Raw genomic sequence first — 19,816 nt, 5'->3', positions numbered from 1 at the left:
ATAACCAGGCCAGCACTCCAACGCCAGCCAGCCTCCCATCTATCCCAACTTCTCTTCTCCTCTGAGGAGGATTTGGTTATGTTTTGGGCAGTAGCTCGACCCAACTCGAGGGAGACTAAGTCACGCCAACAACCACCACTCGACTGTTTAGTGCGGCTTGAAGTCGGACAGCAAGCGGTGCAACGATGGGGCAGCCGCACTCTCTCTTTTCTTCTTCCATTTACTTCTCATCTATCTACACTAGCACCAGGGACGTCTCCATATGGTGAGAGTCCAAAGACGTGCGGCCGAACCGATTTCGATTCGGTTTTGAGTGATGGAGAAGATGATGGCCACTAATGGCAGAATCTCACCCGCGGCTTCTTCCTTCAATCTGACAGCATGGGATGGTTCATATGAACCCTAGGGAGCTTATGGATAAGCTCTTTATAAGCTTTAGGATGATTTGGGTAGTGGTTTCAGTGGTGGAAAGGAAACGGCCATTTTTTCTTAAAATTGGGAGAGGAGATGCATTTGCTCTATCCTTTCCCCTTTTTACGGTCTACCCTGACATCTCATCACCGTTGGATGAGAGCCAAATGATGGGGTTTTAGCCTGCTCGAAACCACCTTCAAATACGGTGGTGGGGAAAGCCAGCCGCGGTTTCTCTCTCTCTCTCTCTGGTATTGAGGGAGTGACGTCCCAAGTTGGACAGCTGAGATCTCCTCAAATGGACGTCTGGGATAAGAGGAATCCTCCTCACTCGGATCGCCGAGCTGGCAACAATGGAGACAATTTCCATTTTTAGAAATGTTGTGTTTATAGGTTTCGTTTGGGTCGGTTCTTGTGTGCATGAGGGTGTACTTTAGCAGGCGAGACCACCTAAGGTTTGTTTAGGGTCATCATCTGGTCATGATGAACGGTCCTGATCATTGAGTTGGTCCCTCATGGTGGGCCACAACACGTCCCAAACGGATGGCGTCCGTCTATTGTGAAACTGCAGAATAGAGAGAAAACTCTCTTTTTTTTGGAGGATTTTGAGTCAATCCCGATTTGAGTGGAGGTGTAGTCCAGTGCACTCCCTCTGGTGCATGCACGCAACGACTGTGGGGCCCACAGAGATGTTTTCAAGAAATCCACTCCATCCCCACTCTGGAGGTCCTTAGAAGGGTCCTTGATCAAGGATCAAGCAAATGAGATGCCTAGGTGGGGCCCACAACTTGATGTGGATCCCGTTTATGGATTTCTCGTTGATCAGTTGGACGTCAACGATTAAAAGATCCCAAAGGGGCCATTTGTAAGGCTTTCCTCATATATCACTAGCCCTAGTACTATCTGTCTCAGGTTTTGTATAATAATAATAATTATTATTATTGTTATTAATTTTAATATTATTACTATTATTATTACTACCATTATTATTATTATTATTACTATTACTATTATATATTTTTTTAAATTATTATCATTAGCCTTAGGATCTTTATTATTATTATTATTATTATTATTATTATTATTATTATTATTATTATCAATGTCATTATTATTTTTACTATTATTATTACTATCATTATTATTATTATTCTGAATTAAATTGTAGGGCCTACTTCCTGAAAGTGATTAGGGTCGTTCATCCTATGATTTTTAGACTATTTAAATATTTTAGCAATAATGATATTATTATCATTACTGGTACATTGTTATTCATTTACCTTTTAGTATATTATTATTACTCGTCCATATTTTCAATATGTGGGACCTACGCTTCGTGCTACATACCTTAGTTTAGGATTTCTGAGTGTAGGAGTGAGCCACTCCAAGTGATCATCTAATTTCCTATCCTCGACATCCTGTTGGTTCAAGTAATTCTACGGTTGGATCACTTTATTTAAGGGTAGAGATTCCAATGAGGTGTTGTAGCCTGATGAATGGTGGACCATGTGACCTTGATCCCTAATTTACTTTACGTGATTTAGTTGTGCTAAATAGGTGTATTTTGGCGTATCATCATGATCCAAATTCTAATGGTAGGATTATTTGTTCGTTTATTTATTTAAGCACAAGGTCCATTAATCTAGGTATTATATTAGATGATGTACGGTTAGGTTTGTCTATTAGTGAATTTGGAATCCTAAAAATAAAGTATCTTTGGTGGTATGGTGATCCATCTTGGAGATTGGCAGATGGATAGCTTGATGTATGGATGGGGATTGTTTTCAAGGGTTGGATTTAGGCTAGAATGAACGTGAATGTTTACCTAAGCTAGGCTCGTATTTATACTAAGTTAGATTACGTGGTAACACTCGAGTACCGGAAAGTACGGGGTGTTACAAACAACTTGACTTTGTATGCTTCTATTTTTAGAAGGGGCTAACCAACCATTATTTTGTTGTGTAATGCTTTGTTTCCATTTTTAGAAGGCTTTCTCCTCCTAATACATTCCTTATGAGTCTATAGTTGGATGTAGCTAATTAAATCTGGCCATATATCACTAAATATCACCACCTTCGCATTGTGCTTGGTTACACATTCTCTCTAAGCGTTTTGCACGTGTAGCATATGCCTATTTGTCAGATGTTGCCAAGAGGATGATCACCTTTAGAGTTTCGGTCGAGCGTATGTTTCTGAGCATTCTAGCCTTTTTACCATGACACACATCTTATACAGAGATGGATTTTTAATCTTTACAATCTCTCTTCCGTGCTCTGTGAGTGCCTTTTAACACTTTGTATGGGTGTGCTAACACATGGCGACATCCTAATCATTGTATCCAGATGTGATAGGTCAGGTGTAAACAGGAGCATTAGTTGATGTTTCAATAGGGTATGGTTAGGTCATTCCCCCATTAGGTGTATTCTCTTGTTTCATGTAATGTACACCTCGGTGGCACTAAACCTCCTTGGTAGGGGTGTGTGTTTGATATTTTTTGTTATATACATACACACAAACACATGCATGCACTGGGCGCAGAGAGAGAGAGAGAGAGAGAGAGAGAGAGAGAGAGAGAGAGAGTCTTGATCTTAGAGAGAGTCTTGATCTCATGCACACTAGTACACAAGAGACCTTGTTTACAGTTTTAAGGTGTGACCTGTTGAAGTGGGCTCCACACTGATGTTTAAGCCAAATTCACCACAATCACCATGTGTGCCACCCCATTTTAGTCGAAAGACCAAAAATCAACTAGGTTTGTGATTCAAGTGACCCATATGAAGGAAATCCTTGGGAGAGGGATGCCCACCCTTGACTTTTTACATGGTCTAGTGAGATGTCTATGAGAAATTCAACTATGTTTATTAGATGAGGCAAATCCAACGTTCAAGTGTACCACAGGAAATATAGTAATCTCAAGTTACATTAAATATACAGCATTGAATGCAAGCTTCATTAAATGTGAGGATCATCCATGGTATAGTCACTGGAGCTCATTGTATCAGTCTCATTTTTGGACTCACGCCTGAAACTGATACGAGAAAGGGGACAGATGGCATAAATGCACAGATACATCATGGTGGCCGCTGGACAGACTTGCTCGTTTGTGGCTAGAGATGGGCTTGAGTAGAATGCAATCCGCTAAGGGCCCATTTGGTACTCAGACAATTTAAGCGAAATTCATCCGTCAAATCTACCAACATCCATATGCCAGCCTGTTTGGGCAGCGACTGGATAAGAACGAAAGGGGATTTCGTCAGATTGAATGCTGGATTGTCGAATCCATGGGATCGTTCTCTTCCTGTGTTGGATTTCATCTCGAGCCCATCTCAGACCCATCCATAGTCCATCATACGAACTACGGGATGAGATTGAATATGGCAAAGACATGGCAGGAGGATGGTTTTCATGCGAAAACAGGTTATAAGTAAGTTGCGGGAAGGTCACGATGGCCATATTCATCCACCACCGTTGCCATCGCGATCTGACGGATGATCCATTGATTTGAGGTAGGTCTTCTTCCTCGCTCCCGGCATGATATGCCATGCTGTACTGTAGATCCTTCATGCATGTTCTTTTTTCATGTAGTTTTCGTGGTTTCTGAGGGGCCAAATGGGGTTTTTTCATGCCTGTGATTCACCCCTATTATCACAGGGCCAAGGCCCTCCGAGATGCATGTGTGTTATCTGGTTGGACGTCATGGCTTTCGGTTTTTGTGAAATAGGTTTGTATGTTGGATTTCAGTATCACACTTCATATATATTGGTATATTTACTCTCAAAGTGCTTTAATCTTGCTGTAGGAGTATGGCCGTTTTGGTTTTCTGATATTTTCGCATTAGGGTTTCGGTTATTCAGGGGTTTTGGAAACGTTATTTCTCAATCTATGCAATATCATGAAAATGGGGGTTTTGGGTTATCTGAATAACTTTGTGGATTGATATATAGGTTTTTTGTATATTGCCTTGGACTTGAAGCCAAACCAATTACTTTCTGGGTTCAATGTGACATAGGATTTTCTCAAAACTTGCTTGGATTGTTATTCGTGTATTTCTCTTTACTACCTTGGAGAGTTATTTGGGTGATCAATGTGTCTACCATTGGACCTGCAACTCTGCCTTTTCTTTTAGTAATTCATTAGATTTTCTTTATGATTTCTCTTTTCTCTTATTTTGCTTCTTTGATTTTGTTCGAGAAAGGAAGTAACTTTAATTGGATTTTCTATTCATGTTTGATGCAACTGTTGTTGGGTTTTGTTGGGATTTGTGTCTGGAATGTGGTGTTGAAATAATCTGATCCATTTTGTGTTGTTCTCCATGGATTTTGGTTTTTGGGTCTCAGTAATCTGTCTGTTCTTTTGAGTTTGGGTTCTGCATTTTGGGATTTTAAATATTAATTTGGTACTGTAACTTTTGAAAATCTTTCTATAAGTTTGAGTTTGGATTCTGAAATTTGGACTTTTTGGATTCTGCTGATACTGCATTTTTAGCTTTTCTCTTCAAAGGATGTTAGTGGATTTATTAGATTCTGTTCATGCCTGATGCAGTTGTTGTTGGGTTTTGTTGGGATTTGAGTTTGGAATGTGGGGTTGAAAGAATCTAAGTGTTCTGTTTTCCGTGGATTTTGGTTCTGGAGTTTCAGGTATCTGTCTGTGATTTTGAGTTTGGGTTTTGAATTTTGGGGTTTTTGGATTCTTCTGGTATTGTAATTTTGAGCTCTAATTTTGTTAATGGATTTTCCTTTTGGGAGGTTTCTATAATTCTAAATTGGGTTTGAATTTTAGGGTTTTTGGATTCTTTTTTTTTTTCCAATAAATGTGGTGGCTTTATTGGATTCTGTTCATGTCTATAGTCTAATCAATCTGTAAAGTGTTTCAAGCGGATTTCAGTTTCTGGGTTTGAATATTCTCTTTGTAATTTTTTGTTTTGGTTTCGTATTTTGGGTTTTTGGGTTCTGATGGTAGGGTTTCTACCCTTCTTTTGTAAAAGGAAAAGAAAAAGAAAGAAAGAAAGAAAGGTTGTAGCTTCATTCGATTCTGTTCATGTCTACTGCAACTATTGTTGGACATTGTTGGGATTTAAGTTTGGCTTTTAGGGTGGAAAACAGTCTAACCTTTTTCTAATCTCTCTTTATGGTTCTCGGATTTTGAGTTAAAATCTCGTCATTAGGGTTTTGCATATTGTGAGATCTGTCTATTTTTGGTTTTCCATGCATTTTTTGTAATTCCCTACCTGTTGTTGGAGGTTGGAGCTTGTGTGTTAAAAACCAGTTTGCAACTTCACTACTAGGGTTTTGGATATTGGAGGACTCATTTGGGTTTGAATTTTAGGTACTCTCAATGGAATGTCCTTACTAGTCTTGGTTTAACTTGGATGCCAGTTATGAAATCTTTGTTTTGCAAATTGAATCTGTTTAATAGGCTTGGTGCAACTTGGATGCTAGTTGTGAAATCTTTGCCTTTGCAAATGGAATCTCCTTACTAATATTGATTTTACTTGGATGCCAGTTATGAAATTTTAGCTTTGCAAATGGAATCTCTTTACTAGTATTGGTTTTACTTGGATGCCAGTTATGAAATTTTGGCTTTGCAAATGGAATCTCCTTACTAGCCTTGGTTTTACTTGGATGCTAGTTATGAAATCTTTGGTTTGCAAATTGAATCTCTTTTCTTTTTTATGTATAAAGTTTGTTGGTTATCTAAGACTGTTAAGTCTTGTCCACATGTATGGAACGTAGAGGTGATAGGTTATACACACAAAGTTCATACATCCTTAAGTTTGGTAAATCATATGGAATCTTGGGATATATGTGTATCTTTCCTTACAGGAGACAATCTAATGTATTTATCAGGTCCGTCCATTGATTGGGCCCTGTCAAGGTTGTCAAGGATCTTGAAAAATCACATCCCTTTTCTCAATGAGCCCCCACCAAAGATTTGATTGATAACCATTTTTATGGGCAAATAGCTTGGAACATCTAATATATCTATTATCTTAAACCATGTGCAATCTACATTAGCGCAAACTACATGTAAGGTTCAAAAGGTAACTCTTCCAAATGCAACATATAGCTTATGATCTTTTTGCAGCCTCGACACTTATATAGCATATATTAGGCATTCATGGAACCTTTGATACTATGCCAGTGTGATGGATGATACAAGCCGCTTCAAATTTTTACTTAGAAATTCAGCACGTGGCATACACGCTGTCGAACTAAACCATCCAAATTAAAGTACTTAGTCCCAGTGTGGAAGTGCTGGAATGAACCAAAAATCATGCTTGCTTGATTATCTGCGTACCATACTAGTGGACATTTATTGGATAGTTATAATCAAACAATATCATATTTAACAGTCCTATTTCCACAAACAAAACCAATCTGATCTTGGGATTTTGACTCATAGACTAAGCTGTGTACATATATATATATATATATATATATATATATATATATATATATATATTCAGACAAATTCCTATCTTTTGTTATTTCTGTTTATTTACTGATGATAGGGTAGCAGTATCATACTCCTATCTATAGAAACACATATGGAAATAGTTCCCCCTATTTAACCCACGGCATCATTCTTATCCAGGATCGTGCAGTCTCACTCATACTTGGACCTATCAGTCTTATACATGTGAGCGATGTGGTCGAGACACAGACTAGCTTACAGTGAGAGTTGGAGTTAATTGAAACTCATCAACAACAGGTTAGCACCCATTCTTTAAAATGTTGATGTTACTATATTTCTTAATTTTTGTTTCCTCAGTTGTAATATAATGCAAGCCGAGAGTTGCCGCATGTGATAGCTGAGTGTCAAAATATGTACTGGGTCAAGTCTTTAGCTTTCTTTTGAAAAGGAATTTTCATGTGCCCCTCCATAAAAAGTACATAGAAAGTCAAACACTCCCTTCACCATTGAGGAAAACACCACTATAAAATGGTGCGCAAACCTTTCCAATAAGGCTTCCACATTATGAAAGTGGGACGCCCTGAAAGTCACACCTTTTGGACCTTAATGTGACAATCATGTAGGCCATTTTATCTACTATTTTGTATAGTGCGGCCCACCCGGTGATTGAATAGATATGATTTTTGGGTCATCCTATCACCCTGGTGGGGCTCACTTGATGTGCAGGTGGATGACATACAGGAAACAATGTGGGGCCCATGCACGAACAAACAACAAGGTCACTAAGATGGTTGGATCAACCTAGCATATCGAACACACCTAGCGTACAACATCCATCATTTTCTCTCTTCAATCTTTCATTTCCCCCTCAAATCTATTAGCTCGGATTGTCCAATAGATGTGATCTTCACGGCTTGAATGATATTTGTTTGCATCCACGATTAGTAAGTAATTATCAATCTTATATGTTGTGGCATAATCGGAGGATAGATGTTATGTTACACTAGGGAAAACAATATTCCAAGGCCCTCTTGATGGACAGCTCAGATCAGATAGCAATTGAGTATTGGATGTCAAAGCCACGCTATCAATGAACTTTACTATGGCCAGTTAAGATCAGATCGCAATACATGGGTGGCCTAGTCAACCAACCACATCTTTAATAATCAAAACATATGGGAATTTCTACTTGTCATTTCAAAAAAACATGGTTATTGTGGGCTAGTATCTATAACATGGCCTACCTTCTTGTTTGTATGTCATCCAAGCCATGCATTAAGTGAGACCTACCATGATCATGGGATGCCTAAAAAATCGTACTTATCTAATAATCATCATGTGGCTACACCATTGAAAAATTGGACAAACCCAAAAAGTAAAAATTCACATAGAGCATGTTGGTTATAGAAGTTGTGATTTTTGAGACGTCTGACTTTTATGGTGGACAACTGTGTTTGATTGGTCCATAGCTTATGTATGCTTTTATTGTAGAGGCTTTTTTAAATAGAAGGGTAATTTTTTACAGGTGAAAATATATATCTACCAGTATATATATTTACACTGTTATTTGTGATGTATATTTAAAAAAAATCCACAAGTGTGAGTGTAGGTTATCAGTTAGCGATGGATGATGAAGATGAGGAAGAGATGGAGAGGGCTATTGTTATTCATACGATGGCAGCTTGCGTATAGGCTGTTGGGAAATACTGTCGTCTATACATGTTCAAACAACCGGCCCATCATAGGGATGATGAGCGAGCGAGGTTCATCAATTCTATTATTCAAGCCAGCGATGGAGATTGTGTTGATTAACTTAGGATGAATTGAGATACATTTTTTAAACTATGTACGAAGCTATGCGAGAAGACACAGCTCCGTGATACTCGTAATGTTAGTCTTGAAGAATAAGTAGTTATTTTCCTACACACGTTAGGGCACAATATTCAGAATCGGGTTATAGGTCATAGATTTATTCAATCGGATGAAATCGTTGGTCAACACTTTCACCGTGTTCTAAATGCACTTATATCAATGTACCCCGATTTCGTTAAACAAGCCGAATCAGAGACGCCATCTGAGATCCAAGCAAATGTAAATTGGTCTGCTTACATTGAGGTATTATTTCCATTGGGTCTGTTTTCTATATATGTTATTTTTACTTCCCTCCATTTACACCTTCAGCCTAGACGACATTTGATTCTTCACATTTAGGATTGCATTGGTGCAATTGATGGTACACACATTCCAGCACATGTGCTGGCAGTTGACCAGGCGAGCTTGCACAATCGGAAAGGGGTCCTCTCCCAAAACGTACTGGTGGCATGTTCCTTTGATATAAATTTTACATATGTATTGGCCGGTTGGAAGGGTTCTGCTTCGAATGCGAGGGTGCTACATAACGCATTGACCCAATCAGATGATCCCTTGCATGTCTAAAATGGCCTAGCTATACGTCCTAGAGGGGGGTGAATAGGACGATGCCAAAATAAAACTTTAACAACGGAATAAACGAATATGATAACCAAATAAAATAAATCAATTCACAATGCTGAAACAAAAGCAACCTCAATAAACAAGAATTGAGAGGTTGATACGAATTCAGTTCTAAGGACAACCTTACACCATAAAAACCAAGGGTTTATGGCAGGACAACCTTATTTCTAGAACGTCCTTTGAATCAAAAAATCAAACCGGAGAGGAAAATAAATAGCAAGGAATTGAAATAAATTACAGGAATTTAAATCTAAATTATTACAACATTCCCACTGTGCTTGAAATGTAAATTTTACAACATTCACATCTACACATACATTCTACAAATCTGAATAATAAAAGTTATAAAACTTAAACAAGCATTCAAACCACAAGACAAAGAATTATAGTGGTTCCCCTGTGTGTACACTAACTGTTCAACAATAGCCACACAGAATGCTACTCCACTCCTAATATCCTCACACAGGGGATATTAGCGTTCACTAACAAAATAGGTTTCACAGGTTCACCTAAAACCTTCACAATTATGTCTTTTTAACTTGGGCTTACACAATCCAAAAACCCACACTTTCTGAGTTTTCTGGCTCTCCTCAGATAACCACACAATGAGGTTTTTCTGGCAAATCTCAAACAAAAACCAAATGAATAGAACTTTTACATAAACGTAAAATACTTAAATTTCTCTTTTTTGTAGTAGCCCGGTAGAACCAATCGGAGTAGATGTTTGAATCAACGTTCAATGTCCAATACTCACTTTACAATGGTTCTAAGTTCTAATTAATTTTAAATTAAATCAAATGGGCTTACCTCTATTTGATTTCGATTCCAAGAAAAAGGAATACAACAATTCCTCTTTTCATATAAGATTGGAATATAGGAATAAAATCAAATAAGAAAAGCTAACAAAAAGAATATTAAATATGCACAACATAGCTTAAAATAAACAAACTTATCTCAGAGTGGAGGCTTGAATTTTTTTAAAATTAATCGATGAAAAACTCTGAAACTCGTGTTCAATTTATAAATGAAAAGATCATGTCGACGACTGGTCTTAAGAACCCTTTGACTGGTCGTAGCTTCAACGACATTTTGAATTATTAAACGCGATGTTTGAAAACCATTCTACGACTGGTCTTAGGGAGTCTACGACTGGTCGTGGACCACCTACGACCGGTCGTAACTGACCCAGGATTGGTCATAGATAACCAGGCTTGGTTGCTGGAGTTTGAGTCATAGTTCTAGGACTGGTCGAAGGTCGAGTCGTAACCTCCCTACAATCGGTCGAACAGTCTCCAGGACTGGTCGTAGAGTAACCAAAAAATTTCAAAAATCTTCAACAACTTAGGACTGGTCATGAAATTTCTTAGACTGGTCGAACCAGTGCTAGGACTAGTCGAACAAGGTCCAGGACTAGTCTTAGAACAGACCAATTCATATAAATAGATTCATTTTGAATTATGTATATAAAATGACCTACCCTAAGGTCAATCTAAGGTCTATCATACCTGGATCATTAAGTATGAACATTGAACTTCATTCTTTTCAAATAATGGTTGACCTTTGAACCTTATGAAGCTTAAGATCTCTACTTGATGTAGCTTGATCTTGAGATCTTCGAAAGCTTGAACTTAAACTTCATCTTGAGTTGTACTTGAGTCTTAAAATGTACTCTTCTTATCGATGTAGCTCTGAACATTGATGCTTAAAGTACATGACTTTACATTTCTTGAAGCAGACACTGTATATATCTTGAACCATTGTGATGCAGTGTCTTGATCATATATATATATCAACATACAAACACAAGACACAGATAGAGGTTTTGGCACAACAAAATTTGACAATCAAAGGAGCATAAGACCATAGCACTTACAATCTCCCCCTTTGTCAAATTTGTGACAAAACACACTCATATAAAAATAAGAGAAGCACCACATGCATAATAAACACTACGTCAAAACTGCAAAAAAGGACGGTATAAAACTGTCTCAAATGACCAAAAAGGACAGTCATGGACCGTCGCATGGGCCGTCAAATTTTGACGTGTTGTATTACTTAAAGGACTATCAAAAACCATCATTCTTATTGACGAAAAAAGGACAGTCGTGGACCGTCCTTAAAAAGGACGGTTGTGGACCGTCCTTAAAAAGGACAGTCATGGACCGTCTCTTATGAGCCTTCAAAGGACGGCCATCGACCGTCCTTTAAAATGACGGTCATGGACCGACCGTCCTTAAAAAGGACTGTCATAAACCGTCTCTGATGAGCCTTCAAAGGACGGCCATAGACCGTCCTTAAAAAGGACTGTCATGGATCGTCTCTTATGGCGCTTTGAAGGACGGCTATGGACCGTCCTTAAAAAGGACTGTCATGGACCATCTCTTATGAGCCTTCAAAGGACAGCCACAGACTGTCCTTAAAAGGGACTGTCATGGACCATCCCTTATGAGCCTTCAAAGCACATTTTCAAATTTGAGAGGATCAATATACACCTGTTATAATATATTTCATCATCTTCTTCCTGATATACACCTGTTATATAATATATTTCATCATATTCACATTCATATCCATCTAAACTAAAACTACGTAAATCCAACATAAACTACATTCATCCAAACATAAACTACATCCATCCAAACACAAACAATCTTATCCACATTACATTCATCCACGCATAAATACATATAAGTTTAACATCATAAATAAAAAAATGAAAAAAATCAACAACAATTTTTTTTTTATGTCTTTCATCTAAAAAAAAAATATTAAACCAACAAAACACTATAATTCAGAATCATGAAGAATTGCATAAACTTCTTCCAAAAAAGTGGGCACTTTTTAAAAATAAAACTAATGCAAGTAAATAATGCAATAAAGTGTTTCAATTCAAGTTAATAGAAACAACAAGAAAAATTAAAGCTTTGTAAAAAGGGGCATGTGTTAAAAGGGATACATTCTTGTTTGTTGCTATATGATTGGGCTACAATTCAAGTTAATAGAAACAACAACAAAAATTAAAGCTTTGTAAAAAGGGGCATGTGTTAAAAGGGATACATTCTTGTTTCTTGCCATGTGATTGGGCTACATTATTACAGCAATTGGGTTTGGGTTCGAGATCGGGTTTAGGTTTGGGTTTTCAAGTTTAGGTTTAGGTTTAGGTTAGGGAGTTGAGATTAGGATTAGGTGTAGGTCTAGGTTTAAGGATTTGAGAATACATTTGAGTTTTAGGTTTAGGTTTAGGTTTTAGGTTTTAGGTTATAGGTTTAGGTTTAGGTTTAGGATTAGGTTTTAGGTTATAGGTTATAAGTTTAGGTTATAGGTTATAGGTTATAGGTTAAGGTTTAGGTTATAGGTTTTGGTTTAGGTTTAGGTTAAGGTTTAGGTTTTAGTTACAGGTTATAGTATATAGGTTATAGCTTTAAGGAATTGAGAATAGGTTAAGGTTAAGGTTTAGGTTTAGGAAATCGGGTTCGGGTTCAGGATCGGGTTTAGGTTTGGGTTTTCAAGTTTAGGTTTAGGTTTAGGTTAGGGAGTTGAGATTAGGATTAGGTGTAGATCTAGGTTTAAGGATTTGAGAATACATTTAGGTTTTAGGTTTAGGTTTAGGTATTAGGTTTTAGGTTATAGGTTTAAGTTTAGGTTTACGATTAGGTTTTAGGTTAATGGTTATAAGTTTAGGTTATAGGTTATGGGTTATAGGTTATAGGTTAAGGTTTAGGTTATAGGTTTTGGTTTAGGTTTAAGTTAAGGTTTAGGTTTAGGTTATAGGTTTAGGTTAAGGTTTAGGTTTTAGTTACAGGTTATAGTATATAGGTTATAGCTTTAGGGAATTGAGAATAGGTTAAGGTAAAGGTTTAGGTTTAGGAAATCATGTCTGGGTTCGGGATCGGGTTTAGGTTTGGGTTTTCAAGTTTAGGTTTAAGTTTAGGTTAGGGAGTTGAGATTAGGATTAGGTGTAGGTTTAGGTTTAAGGATTTGAGAATACATTTTGATTTTAGGTTTAGGCTTAGGTTTTAAGCTTAGGTTTAGGTTATAGGTTTAGGTTATAAGTGCAGGTAATAGGTTTAAGTTTAGGTTAGGTTATAGGTTAAGGTTTACGGAATTGAGAATAGGTTAAGGTTTAGGTTTAGGAAATTCGGTTCGGGTTTGAGATCGGGTTTAGGTTTGGGTTTTCAAGTTTAGGTTTAGGTTTAGGTTAGGGAGTTGAGATTAGGATTAAGTGTAGGTTTAGGTTTAGGGATTTGAGAATACATTTAGGTTTTAGGTTTAGGTTTAGGTTATATGTTATAGGTTTAGGTTTAGGTTTAGGTTTAGGTTTAGGTTAAGGTTTAGGTTTAGGTTTAGGTTTAGGTTATAAGCTATAGGTTTAGGGAATTGAGAATATGTTAATGTTTAGGTTTAGGAAATTGGGTTTGGGTTCGGGATCGGGTTTAGGTTTGGGTTTTCAAGTTTAGGTTTAGGTTTAGGTTAGGGAGTTGAGATTAGGATTAGGTGTAAGTTTAGGTTTAGGGATTCTAGAATACATTTATGTTTTAGGTTTAGGTTTAGGTTATAGGTTATTGGTTTAGGTTAAGGTTTAGGTTTAGGCTTAGGTTTAGGTTATAAGCTATAGGTTTAGGGAATTGAGAATAGGTTAAGGTTTAGGTTTAGGAAATCGGGTTCGGGTTTAGGTTTGGGTTTTCAAGTTTAGGTTTAGGTTTAGGTTAGGGAGTTGAGATTAGTTTTAGGTTTAGGGATTTGAGAATACATTAGGTTTTAGGCTTAGGTATAGGTTATATGTTATATAGGTTTAGGTTTAGGTTTAGGTTTAGGTTATAAGCTATAGGTTTAGGGAATTGAGAATAAGTTAAGGTTTAGGTTTAGAAAATCGGGTTTGGGTTCGAGATAGGGTTTAGATTTGGGTTTTCAAGTTTATGTTTAGGTTAGGGAGTTGAGATTAGGATTAGGTGTAGGTTTAGGTTTTGGGATTTGAGAATACATTTAGGTTTTAGGTTTAGGTTATAGGTTATTGGTTTAGGTTTAGGTTTAGGTTTAGATTTAGGTTAAGGTTTAGGTTTCGTTTAGGCTTAGGTTATAAGCTATAGGTTTAGGGAATTGAGAATAGGTTAAGGTTTAGGTTTAGGAAATCGGGTTCGGGTTCGGGATCGGGTTTAGGTTTGAGTTTTGAAGTTTAGGTTTAGGTTATGGTTAGGGAGTTGAGATTAGGATTAGGTGTAGGTTTAGGTTTAGGGATTTGAGAATACATTAAGGTTTAGGTTTAGGAAATCGGGTTCGGGTTCGGGATCGGGTTTAGGTTTGAGTTTTCAAGTTTAAGTTTAGGTTTAGGTTAGGGAGTTGAGATTAGGATTAGGTGTAGGTTTAGGTTTAGGGATTTGAGAATACATTCAAGTTTAGGTTTTTGTTTAGGTTATAGGTTTCGGTTTAGGTTTAAGTTAAGGTATAGGTTTAGGTTTTGGTTTAGGTTATAAGCAATAGGTTTAGGGAATTGAGAATAGGTTAAGGTTTAGGTTTAGGAAATCGGGTTCGGGTTCGGGATCGGGTTTACGTTTGGGTTTTCAAGTTTAGGTTTTGGTTTAGGTTAGGGAGTTGAGATTAGGATTAGGTGTAGGTTTAGGTTTAGGGATTTGAGAATACATTTAGGTTTTAGGTTTAGGTTTAGGTTATAGGTTACAGGTTTAGGTTTAGGTTAAGGTTTAGGTTTAGGCTTAGGTTTAGGTTATAAGTTATAGGTTTAGAGAATTGAGAATAGGTTAAGGTTTAGATTTAGGAAATCGGGTTCGGGTTCGGGATCGGGTTTAGGAATTGGTTTTCAAGTTTAGGTTTAGGTTTAGGTTAGGGAGTTGAGATTAGGATTAGGTGTAAGTTTAGGTTTAGGGATTTGAGAATACATTTAGGTTTTATGTTTAGGTTTAGGTTATAGGTTATAGGTTTAGGTTTAGGTTTAGGTTAAGGTATAGGTTTAAGTTTCGGTTTAGGTTATAAGCAATAGGTTTAGGGAATTGAGAATAGGTTAAGGTTTAGGTTTAGGAAATCGGGTTCAGATTCGGGATCGGGTTTAGGTTTTGGTTTTCAAGTTTAGGTTTAGGTTTAGGTTAAGGAGTTGAGATTGGGATTAGGTATAGGTTTAGGTTTAGGGATTTGAGAATACATTTAGGTTTTAGGTTTAGGTTTAGGTTTAGGTTATAGGTTACAAGTTTTGGTTTAAGTGGTTTAGGTTTAGGTTTAGGCTTAGGTTTTGGTTATAAGCTATAGGTTTAAGGAATTGAGAATAGGTTAAGGTTTAGGTTTAGGAAATCGGGTTCGGGTTCGGGATTGGGTTTAGGTTTTGGTTTTCAAGTTTAGGTTTAGGTTTAGATTAGGGAGTTGAGATTAGGATTAGGTGTAGGTTTAGGTTTAGGAAATTGAGAATACATTAGGTTTTAGGTTTAGGTTTAGGTTTACGTTTAGGTTTAGGTTATAAGTTATAGGTTTAGGGAATTGAGAATAGGTTAAGGTTTAGGTTTAGGAAATCGGGTTCGGGTTCAGGATCGGGTTTAGGTTTTAGTTTTCAAGTTTAGGTTTAGGTTTAGGTTAGGGAGTTTAGATTAGGATTAGGTGTAGGTTTAGGTTTAGGAATTTGAGAATACATTTAGTTTTTAGGTTTTGGTTTAGGTTATAGGTTACAGGTTTAGGTCTAGGTTTAGGTTAAGGTTTAGGTTTAGGCTTAGGTTTAGGCTATAAGATATAGGTTTTGGGAATTGAGAATAGGTTAAGGTTTAGGTTTAGGAAATCGGGTTCGGGTTCGGGATTGGGTTTAGGTTTGGGTTCTCAAGTTTAAGTTTGGGTTTAGGTTAGGGAGTTGAGATTAGGATTAGGTGTAGGTTTAGGTTTAGGGATTCGAGAATACATTTAGGTTTTAGGTTTAGGTTTAGGTTATAGGTTATTGGTTTAGGTTAAGGTTTAGGTTTAGGTTTAGGTGATAAGATATAGGTTTAGGGAATTGAGAATGGGTTAAGGTTTTGGTTTAGGAAATCGTGTTCGCGTTTGGGATCAGGTTTAGGTTTGGGTTTTCAAGTTTAAGTTTAGGTTTAGGTTAGGGAGTTGAGATTAGGATTAGGTGTAGGTTTAGGTTTAGGGATTCGAGAATACATTTAGGTTTTAGGTTTAGGTTTAGGTTATTGGTTATTGGTTTAGGTTATGGTTTAGGTTTAGGTTTAGGTTTAGGTTATAAGCTATAGGTTTAGGGAATTGAGAATAGGTTAAGGGTTAGGCTTAGGAAAGCGGGTTCGGGTTCGGGATCGGGTTTAGGTTTTGGGTTTCAAGTTTAGGTTTAGGTTTAGGTTAAGGAGTTGAGATTAGGATTAGGTGTAGGTTTAGGTTTAGGGATTTGAGAATACATTTAGGTTTTAAGTTTAGGTTTAGGTTATAGGTTATAGGTTTAAGTTTAGGTTTAGGTTAAGGTATAGGTTTAGGTTATAAGCAATAGGTTTAGGGAATTGAGAATAGGTTAAGGTTTAGGTTTAGGAAATCGGGTTTAGGTTCGGGATCAGGTTTAGGTTTTGGTTTTCAAGTTTAGGTTTAGGTTTAAGGTAGGGAGTTGAGATTAGGATTTGGTGTAGGTTTAGGTTTAGGGATTTGAGAATACATTTAGGTTTTAAGTTTAGGTTTAGGTTATAGGTTACAGGTTTAGGTTTAGGTTTAGGTTTAGGTTAAGGTTTAAGTTTAGGCTTAAGTTTAGGTTATAAGCTATAGGTTTAGGGAATTGAGAATAGGTTAAGGTTTAGGTTTAGGAAATCGGGTTCGGGTTCGGGATCGGGTTTAGGTTTGGGTTTTCAAGTTTAAGTTTAGGTTTAGGTTAGGGAGTTGAGATTAGGATTAGGTGTAGGTTTAGGTTTAGGGATTCGAGAATACATTTAGGTTTTAGGTTTAGGTTTAGGTTATAGGTTATTGGTTTAAGTTAAGGTTTAGGTTTAGGTTTAGGTTTAGGTTTAGGTTATAAGCTATAGGTTTAGGGAATTGAGAATAGGTTAAGGTTTAGGTTTAGGAAATCGGGTTCGGGTTCGGGATCGGGTTTACGTTTGAATTTTCAAGTTTAGGTTTTGGTTTAGGTTAGGGAGTTGAGATTAGGATTAGGTGTAGGTTTAGGTTTAGGGATTTGAGAATACATTAAGGTTTAGGTTTTGGAAATTTGGTTCGGGATCGGGATCGGGATCGGGTTTAGGTTTGAGTTTTCAAGTTTAGGTTTAAGTTTAGGTTAGGGAGTTAAGATTAGGATTAGGTGTAGGTTTAGGTTTAGGGATTTGAGAATACATTTAGGTTTTAGGTTTATGTTTAGGTTATAGGTTATAGGTTATAGGTTTAGGTTTAGGTTTAGGTTAAGGTATAGGTTTAGGTTTCGGTTTAGGTTATAAGCAATAGGTTTAGGGAATTGAGAATAGGTTAAGGTTTAGGTTTAGGAAATCGGGTTCGGGTTCGGGATCGGGTTTAGGTTTTGGTTTTCAAGTTTTGGTTTAGGTTTAGGTTAGGGAGTTGAGATTAGGATTAGGTGTAGGTTTAGGTTTATGGATTTGAGAATACATTAAGGTTTAGGTTTAGGTTTAGAGATTTGAGAATAGGTTTAGGTTATAGGTTTAGGTTTAGGTTTAGGGATTTGAGAATAGGTTTAGGTTATAGGTTTAGGTTTAGGTTTAGGTTTACATTTAGGTTAAGGTTATATGTTAAGGTTAAAGTTATAGGTTTAGGTTTAGGTTAAGGTTATAGGTTTAGGTTTATGTTAGGTTATAGGTTTTTGGTTAAGGTTTAGGTTATAGTTATAGGTTTTAGGATTTGAGAATAGGTTTAGGTTATAAGTATAGGTTTAGGTTAGGTTATAGGTTAAGGTTTAGGGAATTGAGTTTAGGTTATAGGTTTAGGTTATAGGTTATAGGTTATAGGTTTAGGTTATAGGTTTTGGGATTTGAGAATAGGTTTAGGTTATAAGTATATGTTTAGGTTAGGTTATAGGTTAAGGTTTAGGGAATTGAGTTTAGGTTATAGGTTATAGGTTATAGGTTTAGGTTATAGGTTTTTGGATTTGAGAATAGGTTTAGGTTATAAGTATAGGTTTAGGTTAGGTTATAGGTTAAGGTTTAGGGAATTGAGTTTAGGTTATAGGTTCCGGTTATAGGTTATAGGTTTAGGGTATGGTTTAGGTTATAGGTTTTGGGATTTGAGAATAGGTTTAGGGAATAAGTATAGGTTTAGGTTAGGTTGTAGGTTTAAGTTTAGGGAATTGAGTTTAGGTTATAGGTTTAGGTTATAGGTTTAGGTTGTAGTTATAGGTTTTGGGATTTGAGAATAGGTTTAGGTTATAGGTTAAGGGTGTGGTCCCTGCAAATACAGATATAAACAAGGCCTGCTCCAATTGGCTAGGCCCTTCCAATGTTATCCATAGGAAATGGACAGCTTCATCATAGTCATATTAGCGGTTCCCATCTTTCAGGGACCCCCGCTCAACATCCGGATAGCTCCGACGCACATCCGGGTCTGCTCCATCAATTTTGAGTAAATACATAAACATGGTCTGTCCAAATGGCCAGGCCACTCCAATGCTGTCCATAGGGAATGGACAGCTTCATCATGGTCATAACAGCGGCTCCCACCTTCCAGGGACCCCCGCTCAACATCCAAATAGCTCCGACGCACATCCAGGTCTGCTCATTTAAATAAAAAGGATTATCAAGATCATTTAAATAAAATCAGGTCCAATCAACAATCTGACCTGGAGGATTCTGTTAGCATTATTGACGGCACCTCGAACCTTATTTAAATCCAGGTTGTAATCTGTGTCCACTGATGTTATCTGTCTTTCTGTGAAGTTGGCGACAATTTCTGCATCAAACCCGGCGAAAGCAGCCCTAATGATAAAGAACATTTCTTTCCATGAATTCATTATCTCTCTCTCTTTTAATTTTTTAACTTTTCATTACAATAATTACCTGAAATCATGGCATTTTCTCAAGATAGAAGTCTAATCCATCCCAACGTGTGCACCTATTAGGACAAGCAATTCAAACAACATCCTGCAACACATTTAAATGCCTAATCAGTCTCACTCCAGTCTTATATATTGAATGCCTAATGTACAGTCTCTTGAATTGGTGCAAACCATACCTGAATTGAGTGTAATGAATCAAAGAATGAAAAAATTCGACACGTAACTACATACAAGAAAGATAAAAGATATACATATCTGGGGTGCTGTTATTCTCACATTGCTGTGCGAGAGTAGGGTTTCATCATATATATTGATCAACCTATGGAATTTTATGATCATATGAAGTTGAGGCATGCATGCAAACCAAAAAAGGCACTCCATAATCTAAAACAATCATCTAAAGTTTGGTTACAAAGGTTAGAGAATACTTTATTCAAGTAATTTTATTTCCCTTTTACTAATACATGCACTTTTGTGAAGAAATATATAAATGAAACTTTGTGTTGTTGACATAGATAATTTGATCATCACAAGTGGTGT

General features: G+C 36.9%; 1 long non-coding RNA gene across 1 annotated transcript; it reads right to left on the bottom strand.

The window, feature by feature from the left end:
* Nucleotides 1–19,032: 19,032 nt before the first annotated feature.
* Nucleotides 19,033–19,510, bottom strand: LOC131218412 (uncharacterized). Its single transcript, XR_009157718.1, has 2 exons — nucleotides 19,278–19,510; nucleotides 19,033–19,196 (listed from the first exon to the last, which is right to left on the bottom strand). It is a non-coding gene; the product is annotated as an uncharacterized LOC131218412 (long non-coding RNA).
* Nucleotides 19,511–19,816: the final 306 nt, after the last annotated feature.

Source organism: Magnolia sinica, chromosome 11 (assembly GCF_029962835.1).
Source record: "Magnolia sinica isolate HGM2019 chromosome 11, MsV1, whole genome shotgun sequence".
NCBI classification, from domain to species: domain Eukaryota; kingdom Viridiplantae; phylum Streptophyta; class Magnoliopsida; order Magnoliales; family Magnoliaceae; genus Magnolia; species Magnolia sinica.
Note: the sequence above shows the minus strand (reverse complement) of the source record. Positions and strands in the feature narration are given on the sequence as shown.